At 41.4% G+C, this 12,723-nt stretch overlaps 2 protein-coding genes and 2 non-coding genes across 5 annotated transcripts in view; 3 read left to right on the top strand and 1 right to left on the bottom strand.

Annotated features, from left to right (window-relative positions):
- The window catches only part of plxnb2b (plexin b2b), a 151,392-nt gene extending 148,164 nt beyond the window's left edge, over positions 1-3,228 (bottom strand). For both annotated transcript variants that reach the window (XM_074676725.1, XM_074676726.1), the window contains exon 1: positions 2,551-3,228. The gene's annotated coding sequence lies outside the window, so the exon portion shown is untranslated. The remainder of the gene's footprint in view (positions 1-2,550) is intronic.
- Positions 3,229-10,473: 7,245 nt separating this feature from the next.
- Positions 10,474-12,723, top strand: part of shisal1b (shisa like 1b) — a 130,006-nt gene continuing 127,756 nt past the window's right edge. The window contains exon 1 of the mRNA XM_074678031.1: positions 10,474-10,650. The gene's annotated coding sequence lies outside the window, so the exon portion shown is untranslated. The remainder of the gene's footprint in view (positions 10,651-12,723) is intronic.
- Positions 11,471-11,611, top strand: LOC141797283 (U4 spliceosomal RNA). The gene has a single exon (XR_012599026.1). It is a non-coding gene; the product is annotated as a U4 spliceosomal RNA (small nuclear RNA).
- LOC141797306 (U4 spliceosomal RNA) lies at positions 12,007-12,147 on the top strand. The gene has a single exon (XR_012599049.1). It is a non-coding gene; the product is annotated as a U4 spliceosomal RNA (small nuclear RNA).

Below are 12,723 nucleotides of genomic sequence, written 5' to 3'. Positions count from 1 at the left end.
GGGGAGAGGGCAGGGTAGGGAGGGAAGCTGGGATGATTCAGGATGAGGCCAAAGGAGCCAAAGAAGTCTAAGGGCAAGGGTGGCAGCTGTAAAACCTTTGGGAGATAAGATCAGAAATCCACCTCAGCATGACGCCTCTTCATCATAGGATAATCCTCAGACATGAAAAGACACGCCAACCCTCAGTCTGAAGGAAATCTCTATTCCCCAGATTCTTCAGCAGTCTAATACTGACTGAGCAGAGTGACACGCCCTTCATGCATCTGTCCACACACCCCCAAAGTCTTTATTGACTTAAGATAAGATAGAGGATCCAGGTAGTGCACATGGATCTTTCTCATGTGAGCCACACCTGGTTTAGAGCTGATAGTGTTACAAAGATTGGAAAATGTTGGTCAAACAGCACCTAAAAGACCCTTTTTTAAGTGAAAGTAGGTCTACTAGATACTGTGTTATGGACCTGATTTAGGTTACGTTCTGTTTTTAGAAAGGACAAGAAAAAACAGATTAACATATCGTTCAAAGTGAGCCACTTGCAGTGAATCAATCCATATGCCTTGTTTATGTCTCTCTTTTTTGGTTCTGTGCCGTTTTTGTGTTAGTAGGCGGCAGACAGGAGGCAGGGGATTGCTCGTTGCTTACAAGGATTATGGTTTTATTTCCAAAATGAAAATGACAGAAGTCAGTAATCCAATGCAAAGGAAACAAAAGGGGACCAGGGATGAGTTCAAATTCATTTGACCTCAAAAATAATTCCATGTTTCTTGTAATGCAGTGTGAGCCACCAGCAGATGACATGGTTTCGACTATCAGGGGAAACTGTGTTACAACAAAAAGGTTCATGTGAACTTTAGCTCACCCAAAACATATCTGAGCTTAACAGCCGAGTCCTCCCCACCTCCAGTTTCTCAGTTGGTCAGAGGCTATTTCACCGAATCCAAAAATACCCGGAGTGGATTTCACCACAAAGTTGCATTTCTAGCGCCAGCGGTATATTAAAAAAAAGAAAAAAGGAGGGAGTCATGGAAATGCCTGCTTTTTTGTTATTTTCTGTCCCCCCTGCATTACTGGGTATGAGTTTGCATCTGTTTTTTTTTTGGATTGTTTTGCAGAAGACTAAAACACCAGCATGACCTGACTCAGAAATGTCTTCTATTCTCCTGCCCTGAAAAGAGCATCTCTGATGAAGAAGTGTGTTACACTTGTCTATTTCACCCTAGCGGGCAGCCCGGGAAAACATTTATCACCAGTCTCCTGTGCAGATAAGGTGTCTCTATTTATTCAAAGTGGAAAAGATAAACCCTGAATGAAACACCTCAGAGCAAAAAAGGAAGAGAGAGAAAAGCAAGAGATGGTGGGAAAAGAAGACGAACACAAGTAAGCAGCTTGCTTTTTCGATTGCTTGTGTGTCCATGTGAGCAGATGGCATGTATTGGAGAACTGTCCCTGCTCAGTCAGGAGCCCGGAGGCTGACCCCCTGCTCTAACCCCCCTCCAACAACCACTCCTACCCCCAGCAGCCGCTTTTCCTGCCTCCACGTGCCCCCTCCCTGCTTGCAATAATCCATTCCCACTATGAGACTGCTTGTGTAATGTCATTTAATAGGTATAATCCCCAAGAGATGGAGCATCCTGTGTACAGTCGGTCTGAGCAAAAGGGCGGAAGATGTGAATAAAGGGACGATTTAGAAAGACAACAAGGCAGTACAGTGGGTCTGTTGAGGGGCTGCACCAGGGACAGAGAGATACAGACTGACAGAACAGCACAGGAGACTCAACAGGGACATGAATAGTGCTTCTGTCTGCTTGTTCTCTTAAAAGAGACATGAAAAAAAGGAAGAGAAAACAAACAAGAGGCAATGTTCACTGCTACTTCTGTCCTCTCAGCTGTTGATGTACAGCCCACTGTCCAGAGGTGAGGAGCACAGTTCACATGCTCATTTCTCACTGAAATTGCCTGTGTATGCGGGGACAGACGGCTCCTTGTGAGGTGACTGGGCAGATGCTGTGGTATCAATGCTCCTGAGATGAAATGCTTGGTTTTTATAGAGTCTACAGGGAGTTATTCTGCTCTAAACACAGCTGCTGACTTTTACAGTAGAACAACTTTGCAGCCAGACGTGACTTCAACTAAGAGGAGCATAAAATTCAAAGGATGATTTTTGTACAATAACACAGCTGTGGGTGTTATTGGGAACGTTTTAAGAATGCTGCAGTCGTTTAAAACATTTTATGGTTATTAGGATCATTTTACAGCTCATAGAGTGTCTTTGTTTGCAGTTAATTTTGAGAGACATCCCTCGTTATGTGCTGGTTGCTCTACACAAAATCATGATTTAGACAGTAACGTGCAAAAAAAGAAATCAACGGTTTATGTTGGAGGATTGGTACGGTTTACGCACCCGTGCTATATCGATAGGGCGTGTAATAGGCTATCAAAACTTAGTGGTCACATGTGCCAGCCTCTGAAATTGATACTATGGTTAAACACTGACACAAAAATAGTCCCAGCCCCACTCGTACGGGATACAGCAGCTTTCCCGGAACTCACCTTGGAGGAAAAAGAGAGCGAAGAGTAGTTGCTCAAACGCGAACAGTCCAGATACTGAAGTCCTCCCTGTGGTGAAATAATTCATCAAAAAAGAAAGAAGTCCGTCTGCAAGTTCACATTTTAGACTCTCCACGCGCGTCCTGTGATGTGAGGGGGCTCCAGGAAGGCACTATTCCGTAGAAAACACGCGCTACTTGGCTGACCGATTTGTCAATTCCTGTTGAAAGGCGACTCCGGCAACTCCTTAACAAAAGAGTCTGGTTTCAATATCAGGGACTTTCTCCACGCCCAGGTGCCGAGTCACATGGTAATTTCCAGGTGTGTGTGTGTGTATGTCTGTGTGAGAGAGTCTCCACGAGCGGCAGCTCTTGGTTGGTAGCAACACACCTGTGGGATACGCTCACGCGCTCTCTTCGACTGTCATCGCGTTATAAAAGCGGGATGTTGTACGAGGGGAGGAGAGGAAGAGAGTGAAGGAGAGGGAGTGTAGCGCGCTGAAGGAGAGCCGTAGCTACCGGGTATGGAAAGGAATTATTCCCCGCCCGCTTCCACACAGTCCACACTCACCACCAGCTGAGAGACGCTGTGAGGAGACAATGAGCTGCAAGTAGTTGTAGTAGAAGAAGAAGAAAGGGGAGGGGGCGATGGGCAGCGGCGAACAAGTTATGTATTCTGTTCGCCGACGCGCCAGAAAATTTCCGCGGGCGGTGGGAGCGGTGTGGAAGCAACCGCCGCGCTGTGGTTCCTTAAGTGTGGTCCGGAACCAACAGGGGTCTGTGGGGGTGGTTCCAGGTCATTTCAGGCCAAACAAGAAACATTTAGAAGGGCATACCACAACAACAGTGTTTTTTTTTTCCTTACTTCTGGAATAACACCTCTTTTAACTCAATGATACATTACACTTCCAGAAACTTCAAAGGTCAGTTCACCCAAGACATGAAAAATAACATTTTCACACTATCTTTTGTTTGGAGAACACAATCATTCAGACTTTCTGCGGGTTGGCTGTAGCCAATGTTGCTGAAACACTGTCACAAAAATAACAAAATGAGGCATTTCTCAAGTTTTTGCACTGCCATTGCCGGGAAAGCGCCTTCATGATGCTACTGATAGCATTAACAGTGGGTCAGCTGTAATCTCCCAAGTGTTCCAGGAAGCCAGTGAGTCAGAATGCACTTTACCAAGACCTTAAACTTGACACTGCTGTTATAGGCCAGTTATTAGTGCAATGCCCATTTAATCTGTAGTTTTCCTATTGGAATAAGCTGAACCATCTTCACTTCTGACAAAGTAATTTTAGCAGATAAGTCCAGCTGTAATGTTATCCATTAGGGTAACACTTTATAAGAACCATCATATTTAAAGGGTAAATAAGAGAAAATAGACAGTTAATCAACCATTACATTCACATAATGTTGATGAATAGTTTATAAACCATGTGTATAACCTTTGTAGATGCTCTGTGCATTATTTTTCACAAAGTCTCAAACACATCAGCTGCAACTTTACATTAACCATCCAGATAATGATTGTGGCTAGTAAACAAACCAATTACTAATCACTGATAAAGTATTTTATAACCATCTTAAGTTAACAAAACATTTGGTTATCACTGAACACTTAATTAAGTGTATGTAATGCTATAAATGTGATCAATACACTGTTAACAACATCAATTATAGCATTTGAAATCATTAACAAACATTAACTATTTTTTTATTGTTTGTTAACAGAAAATAAGTACTTAATTTATTAATTAACTATCTAATTACCCTTATTCACTCTGTACAGATGATGCTTATTATAAAGTGTTACCCCATTAGCTATTAGACAAGACTTTAAAAGCTTGAATTTGGTATTGTGGTGTATGAAATCTTTGTTTATTCGTAGCCAAAAGCAGCAACATAGGGATGTGGACAACAGGTCTGTAACTTTGCTGCATTCTAGTTAGCATAGTGTTGTGGTTCTGGTTAATAGTTAACACCTAAGCATTTTTCTTTTTATTGTGCCCTAAACAGGGGTTATATGCAACCAAATGAGCGCTATGTTGCTGTGAAGATTAGACCATAAACCCATGAAAAAAAAAGCTTACTAAAGTGAAAATGTAGAGGAGCAGTTTTCTCATCTGATACATTTAACCAGCAAACAGTACAGCCATCACTTACCATTAGAAAAATAACAATACGCTTGGTTTCATATTTCCAATAGCGTCTATGGGCCTTTATGGTCCAGCTAGAGTAATTTTGTTCAAGAAAGGCCACTCACAATATTTGGAGAAAAACACATGTTCAAAAATACTTCCCAGTATGAGTATATTCAAGCAAAACCAAATGTTTACCCGGGATAATGAACAGACATCTCTACAGACAGCTTTGCCAAACTTTGCTTTCGAAGAGAAACAGTCGCCCCTGACTGTTGACAGGGAGGTCTGTCAGTTCTCCAGAGACAGACACGTAGCTGCTGAGTTTTCAAATGTCATTCCTTGGTTCTTTTTAGCATCAACAGCAAGTTTCCATTCGCTGTCATCGTTGTGTATGGCAGCAAAAGCCTCAGAAGCAGCTGTCTTTGATAAAACTGAACTTAGTTTAAATTCTCTTGGTCTTTAGAGCTTTGAGGATGTGTTGCACATAAAAATGTTCATCTTTGTTCATTATGATATTTCTTTTAATGTCACATTGTTTTTACTTTTATGATGATGTGGTTCTGATTTATGATGTTTTCTCCTGTGTGTACTTGTGAAATCTGCTTTTACATTTCATAATTATCTAAAAGCCCACCTAGAGACTATAATTGTAAATTGGCTGTCACTGTGTAATCAGGTGCAATACACCTGTTATATTTCAAGCATTTGAGTGTAATGATGTAAACTGTGCTTTCCCTGTCAAATAAACAACTAAATAAAACATAATTTACCCTTGGTTATTGCAAGCAAATAATATAAATTAGAACGCAAAGGGAATTTGGGGACGTTTCCCGGTTTAAAAATGTTTTCAAGAGCAGCTATTCCTCATTTATTTATGTTTATTGAGCTTCATCTGACTATGTCAGCTTCTGAATCGCTAATCACAAGAAGTATAATTTCAAAGCTCTTGAGTCAAGCTAAGTCTTTGAAAGTGCAACAATCTCTCATTGCAGTGTGAATATGTAATAACTTTTGGATAGGCCATATGCTGAGACATTTTTGGAGAGGAATGTATTCATACATTCATGCAGCGAGGAGCTAAAAGTTGCTCTGATTTAAGATGTGGGCCATATGCATGTAAGTGCTACTCAAGTTTGATTACCTCTATCCAAACCCAAGATGTTATTTGAATAGCTTATTTTCATCCTGATATATCATAACACTACAGTTTGGCACAGGGAGTTTTGTGGCTCTGTGTCATGGCATGTTGTGTGGCTGGGTGTCAGATTTGTGAGTGATTTATGGGCATGTAAATGAGGCTGTCTGTTAGAGGAGAAGTGTGCCGCCTCTGCCCAACGGGTCCCAGAGCAAAGCCTGGAGAGTGCGTGGGTGTAAGACAGTCCCTAACTGCTGACAGAGGCAAGGCAGAGAGCTGGCAGAGATTCACAGAGCAAGATGGGGAAGATGGCCTTCACAGGTCCTCACATTGACTGATGAGATCAAGGAGAAACTAGGCCAAGCCAGACAAGTGTCAGGCAAACAGACACTGAGAGATAGAGTGGGAGAGACAAACACTTCCCCAATCACAAATAGAGCCTGGAGAGTGGAAAGTGGCTGGCTAGAGCCAGGTTGTTTTGGGTCTGAGTTCAATATGTCCAAACCTGTTTGTCTAAGGAGTAATGAGACTGCCTAGTCTGGAAACATGCTAGCCCAAGGGATGATGGTGGCCAACAAAAGGCCAAGACAAAGCTCTCTAAATTCACTAAAGTGGAACAGAAGTTCACTTTATTCCACTACATAGTCTGACCATGTTGACATTTTGATCAATGCTCCTAAAGCCTCCTGCAGCTAGCCTTTATGTTGCTTGAATAGTGATGATCTGTTATCATGCTGGTGTCAAACAGAGCCATTAGTCATACACTGTCCCTCAGCTGGTCTGGCCTGTGAAATGTTTGACTATCAGCATATTTTACAATCTAATTTATGACACAGCATTTCAGTTGTCCATAATGATGAAGTGTTTATATCAGAATCAAGGTTCATGGTTCAACGGCCGTAAGCAGTGGGGTTAGACTGCCCTCTATTGGCAGCAGTGCACATTGTTTCACAAATGGTATGTGGTAGCACATAGAAAAGAAATGTAATAATGTGCTGTATTTGAAGATCATAGGGTAAGATAAGGAACGTGTTACTACAGCTGTGTTTTACCAAACTAGGCTCTTTATTTTTGTTTTGGAGGCAGCCTACATAAAGATCTTCCAGCCTCTATACCATAGTGTGCAACTAAACAGTTTTCAAGATCCATCAAAAGATGAGATTTTTGTCAATTAGTGCTACTTTCAGGAGAATATGAAAGAAAATATGAACAAATACTACAAAAAAAATGGCTGAATTGAAACACGTATGCTTTACAGACAATAGAGCATGTTTTTTGTTGTGGTTTTTTTTCAGTGATGATGTTTTCAATGATGCTGACAATATGTTTCCAATCACAATAAAATGACTGTGCATTTATTTGGCATTGTTTTAAATCACACACAGTTTTGTGATTTATTACCATATTTCTATTGAAAATACAAATAATGGTTTTTTTGTTTTGTTTTGTTTTGTTTTTTTAAAACACATTATCATCATCAAATTATCCTAAATGCTTCAAGTTGATGAATAATCCACACTTGGGTGCATTTTTTGGTCATTTCAATAAGAAATCCAAAGTGTACATCCTGCATAATCTGTTTTCAGTCGAAGTGTAGCTTCCAAATGTCAGCGCAGTCTGGGATGTAAATGCCGTAGATGTCCCATGCTCTAAGTCACTTTATATCTGGTTGGTAAAGAAAAATAAATCTGGAAATATACTGCGTGTTCTTTCATGATTTCCTTTTCTGACATTTTTTATTACCCTTATTGCACTGTCTGACAATGAAGAGGCAGAAAGAAAATGTGATGTGATTTGCTTCAAAGGTCACCAGCTGCAGTTGAATAAGTGATGTCTTGCTACTTGTCATGTTGTTACCATTCAAGTCATTCAGAACGGTTGTACTGTTCCACTTGTTCTCACAATTGTACCCTTGGTTGTGCCCTTGCTATGCTGCAGCATTGTCGGTATCTATCAGTCTAGTAATTTCCTGCATCACACAGTGGAGGTTGCCAGATATACTGTGGTGGCAAACCTAAAGATGCAGAGATAACAGATGGAGTTCACAGACCTAGGAAACTGTCATGGTGGTGAATGATAAAGGTGTGAAGAAGAATCAACAGGGAGGCAGGGGGAAGGTTATTTAAAGTGTTAGGAACACTTTGATTTGAATGGCTTCCTGACCCAGCTAAGTGTGCCTCCAGCTGTCAATATGACTTATAAGTAATTACAGAGGGAGGCGAGGGGGAGACAGAGAGGGAGGCGGAGAGAGGCGTGAGAGCCAGCAGGCTATGGCTACTGTATGCAGGGCTTCAGTTTCTTTGCAAAGGCATGTGTGACAAGGAGACATCAGGTTTGGCATAAAACGGACAGACAGGCTTATGGTGCCATTCTGACTCAGTCTGGGAATAACCACAAGCTGGGAATAGCAGGGTGGCAGCAGTGCGGGGGCTGGTGTGAACAATCTGCAAGCATGTGTGTGTGTATGTGTGTCAGAAGGAGGAAATGCGTGATATTTGACTGGGCAGACTGATGATCAAACATGATGATTGAATGTAGAGTACTTTATGTCTGCATGCCCATTAATTGATATTGTATATTGATAGTGTGAGGCTTTAAGGAGTACTACCAAAATACAGTACCTGACCTTGAAGTTTAGGGAGAAACTGAAAGGCTTCATGAGCAACATTTGTTTTCTCTTATCAGAAATCTCCTTGCAGTGGCAGCGCTGCCTCTCCCCGAAGAAAAATGTCTTTGTTTTCCTCCCTCTGCTCATAACGCAATCTAATCACACAGTACCCAGCTCCTCCTGTATTGTCCAGGTGGCCCTTCTCTAAAAGGCAACAGAGAGACTCTCAGCATCAATAAATGTCCTTAACCAGCCTGATGTGATGTAGCTCAGATTACATCATGGCTTGTTTACATCAGAACAAGTGTAGGTGAATGGGCACACATCTGCCTGTGTGCTCCCTTGTACAAATTGTGAGTAATATCCATTCCCTGTTGAGTCAGTAACATCAGTAATTCAAAGAGGGTTGTGTGTCTTGGAGAAGGTCTGCAAAAGTGTGATTATAGGGAGAAAGCTGCACTATGTGGTCTAAGCTGGATCAGCTTTGTTGGCGCATACATCGTCTGCAGACTTTACTGACGAGCTTACATTTCCTCTAACCAAAACAGTCCAACTTAACTCCCCATGAGCTGCTCCACATGGTGTAAGATAGCTTAAACGTGACATGATTATGATATGGCATTGATTTCTTCCCCCTCTGTTTTCTGTGAGTTGTGTGATTGATGGTTCAGGGAGAAATAGCTCCCAGCATGTTGAAGACTCTGGGCTGCCCACTGAGCCCCTTTTGGATGGCATGGTATTATGTGGGCTGCCCAGCAGCCTGTGCTGAGTGGCAGGAAACAGCTAAGCCATCTGTTACACTCTATTTTCATTCCTCTGTTTATCAGCAGGGGAAAACAACAGCCAAAAGGGGTTCAGCTCTTCTCACAGAGTCCTATTTGTTCAACAGGTCAAGTCTAAGCCTAAGCCCAGCAGTGAGGGACCACCGAACCAGATTTTGTTGAAGCAAGGCTTTGGTGATTATAAACCCTACACAACGCTTCGCTGAGCAGCTCTGGTGATAAAGGAGAGAGCACTAATACAAAAAGTAATCAGGTGCCTTAGAGAATTAGAGGAGATTAATGCTGTCACAGTTGTTAAATGACCACAAACCAACGTGTCCATGAATGCTTCTTAAACCAGGGTTAAATGGATTGTCTTTTGAATTGAACTGTGTTCATGTAATGTGTTTCTTGGGTTGAAAAAAGAGAAGTTGAGGCTTTCCAGGTGAGGATGAAACAGACGCTGGCAGGATTCATTTGAGATTACTTGGCCCAAACATGGTGTAATCCCCTTATCTGCATACTTACCTGTCCCTGACAGTGATCCAGGCGTATGTCTATGAACCTCATTGGCCTGACATTCTGGCATGAGAAAATCCCTGTCTAATGTGTCAGCCCAGGCAGCTTTAACACCTGACACACCAATGCTTATCTGCTGAGCACCCAAAAGCACCTGAATTATCCCAGTGAAGCTCCTCCAATACCCACCCAGTGAAACAACAGTCTGTCTCATGCTGCTAACTCTTGGTTTACATAGTGCACAAGATTACTGTGGGATTATGACCTGATCAAAAGTATCAGAAAAATTACGGTTTTGGAATCCTTTCCTCCAGTGACATGCTTATAGGGGATTTTGGAGTCGATAAGTCTTGCCTGCTTTTTAAAAATGTATCTCAATAAAAAAGCCTTTCTTTTCATCACAGAATCTTCACATCTGCCTCAAACTTATAATCTTATTGAGTTCATTACTACACAGTGTATTAGCTGAAAAAATCTGACAAATCTACCCAAGCCTTTTTTGTTCTTTTTGAACAGATGAAAAACGAAATGTGTGGCAAAGAAGGCATGTTGCTGCTATTAATAAATAGATTATATCATAAAACCTGTAGTCAAATTTTAATGTCCCTATACTTCTCCATTTAAAAATTCCCTGAGTCCCTGGACAGTTTGTCTGTGCAGACAGAGGATAGAGTTGAGGCAAACTTGGAATCATCTGAAACATACATACAACGAAACAGAAAGGTCATATGTCACCAACCCATGCAGCCATTTTTTTTTATCCTGTTGCACAACAGGCCAGCAGCACCTCAGCTTCTGCAACGCCACACCTCGCTGAGCTCACCTTTATGCATTAACTTCTCTATTTTGAACATAATACTTCGAAGACTTAATGCTTTACCCACCAAAAAGTTTTGCGTCTTTTACTTTTTGCCGAGGCCACAGCAGCTAACAGGTAAGGACAGTTCAATTCTGTGCATGCAAACAAATTTCGAGTGGCAGCCAGCATGGCCTGGTAAAACCTCGAAACACACAATATCATTACTTCAATCTTTAGTCTTTCTAATCAAATTGACGCATTAAAAGCTGCTTTTTAATGGTACCTTGGAGTTGAAGCAACGGGACAATTAATGATAATGTGTCGTCAGCGGCTAATCAAGCTAGGCAGTTATGATAGACATTAGTCGTATTGTCTGGAAAAAACACCTTGCCATTTTTAGTCTTTGCCTGTAATTTTTACGTGTGTTAAGTGGCTTTAAGTGTTGTATTTTCCCACAATTTTTCAAGTTTTTAACATTAGTATATAATGTAGACTTACTTTCTTAATCTTTGTCTACGCTGGCATCTTGTGGTATGTTGGCGTTATTACATCTGCATCTACATGGACCAGTAGTGGGGACAATGGTGACCGATTTTGACGGGTTTCGTACGTTGTTCTGCCAAATGCTGCAAAATAACACTTAGTGTCGTTATTACGATTGCTTTTCTGCTACGTGGTAACACTTGAAGTAAGGTGTTCCGGTGTAGATGGTAATGGTTTGGCGTAACTAAAATTGACTACAGTTTAAATTTGTGTACCCACAATGCATTGCGGTATATAGAGATTAAAATATATTAGGTTTTTGGATGGCAGAAGTTTCAAGAGAGCCATCGCAGTGTGCTTGAGAAAACGTTGTCCCTTGTTGATCGAGTGCTTCGCAGAAATGTAGCGAGTCGACCGTAGCTGAAAGTAATATGCGGCGAAATCAGACCCAAGTTGACCGGGATGTTACGTCAGCTTTGCGCAGTGGCAGTATCGTAGCCTATGAGGTTTATCCGAGGCGCGATTATTGCTAGTTGAAAACTTTACCCAATACCCCGCCTTGACGACTTGAAATATAGTCGGCAATGGCAATTTTTGACGGACTCTAAGGAGTCTGATTTTCTTGTCAATGAAATAATATGAAATATGCGAGTGAATATTGTGCAGAAAATGTTGAGAAGTTCAGACGAGAGCAATACGAGCCCTACCTTACATTAGGAGTAAAGGGAGGTGGACCTCCATTTCTACAAGAGAAAAAGATATCGTTAAAATACATTTTGTATATGAAGAAACGCCGTAAATCACACCTTATTTAATATACACACAATTATACATCGGATGTTGTGCCAATTTAACCACATTGAAAATGACTTAACAATCAAGGTAGAGTATAATGAAAGATCTGTTTGTCTGGCTCATTTATTCTGACGTGACAACTGAGCTTTCTGCAACCAGAAGTGAAGGGAGGGCAGACCCAGGTGGGACCTCTTCCTCGACCAGCTGGGCGGTAGCTTTGCGCAGTGGCAGTATCGTAGCCCATGAGGTTTATCCGAGGCGCGATTATTGCTAGTTGAAAACTTTACCCAATACCCCGCCTTGACGACTTGAAATATAGTCGGCAATGGCAATTTTTGACGGTCTCACTCGGGAGACTGATAAGTTGTTAAATGAGTAACAAGTCACACCCGCTATGAAACGATGGAACGTGATCAGCTTTGTGGAGCCAGACTTTGTGTCAGCTGTTATTAAGTCGTACATATAGGTTGCGTACCACGGTTTCCACATGTTGTTACTCGAAAATAGAAACTGTAATGCTGAGAATAATACACCACTTTTGATATGAGATTTGTAAAAGAACTCTGTCCAACAATAAATATATTAGGTGATTCCTCTCTCTCTCTCTCTTGCGTTTGGAGGATTATTAGCTCGCGGAATTCTTCCATGATGAAGATGCCACGGAAAACATATATTGCGACTTTTTTCAAAGTAAAAAAGAAAAAGTAGAGGAGGAAACAAACTGTAACAGAAAACACCTCAAACTGTCTCTGTCCCACGTGGGTTTACGGCTTACCTGGTAGTGATAGTAGAAGATAAGTTGAAAAGGTTTAAAAATGTAGAGTGACCCAAATTCGTGAAAGGGGGTGGATATCATAGCTTTGTCTTATTTGTTTAGTCTGATTTAACAGACTTTTCTTAGTAGTCGGGAAAACATAGGCATGCAGTAAC

The sequence above is a fragment of the Halichoeres trimaculatus genome, unplaced genomic scaffold (assembly GCF_033239565.1).
Source record: "Halichoeres trimaculatus isolate MK-OKI-2021-1 unplaced genomic scaffold, fHalTri1.1 fHalTri1_scaffold_10, whole genome shotgun sequence".
NCBI lineage: Eukaryota > Metazoa > Chordata > Actinopteri > Labriformes > Labridae > Halichoeres > Halichoeres trimaculatus.
Note: the sequence above shows the minus strand (reverse complement) of the source record. Positions and strands in the feature narration are given on the sequence as shown.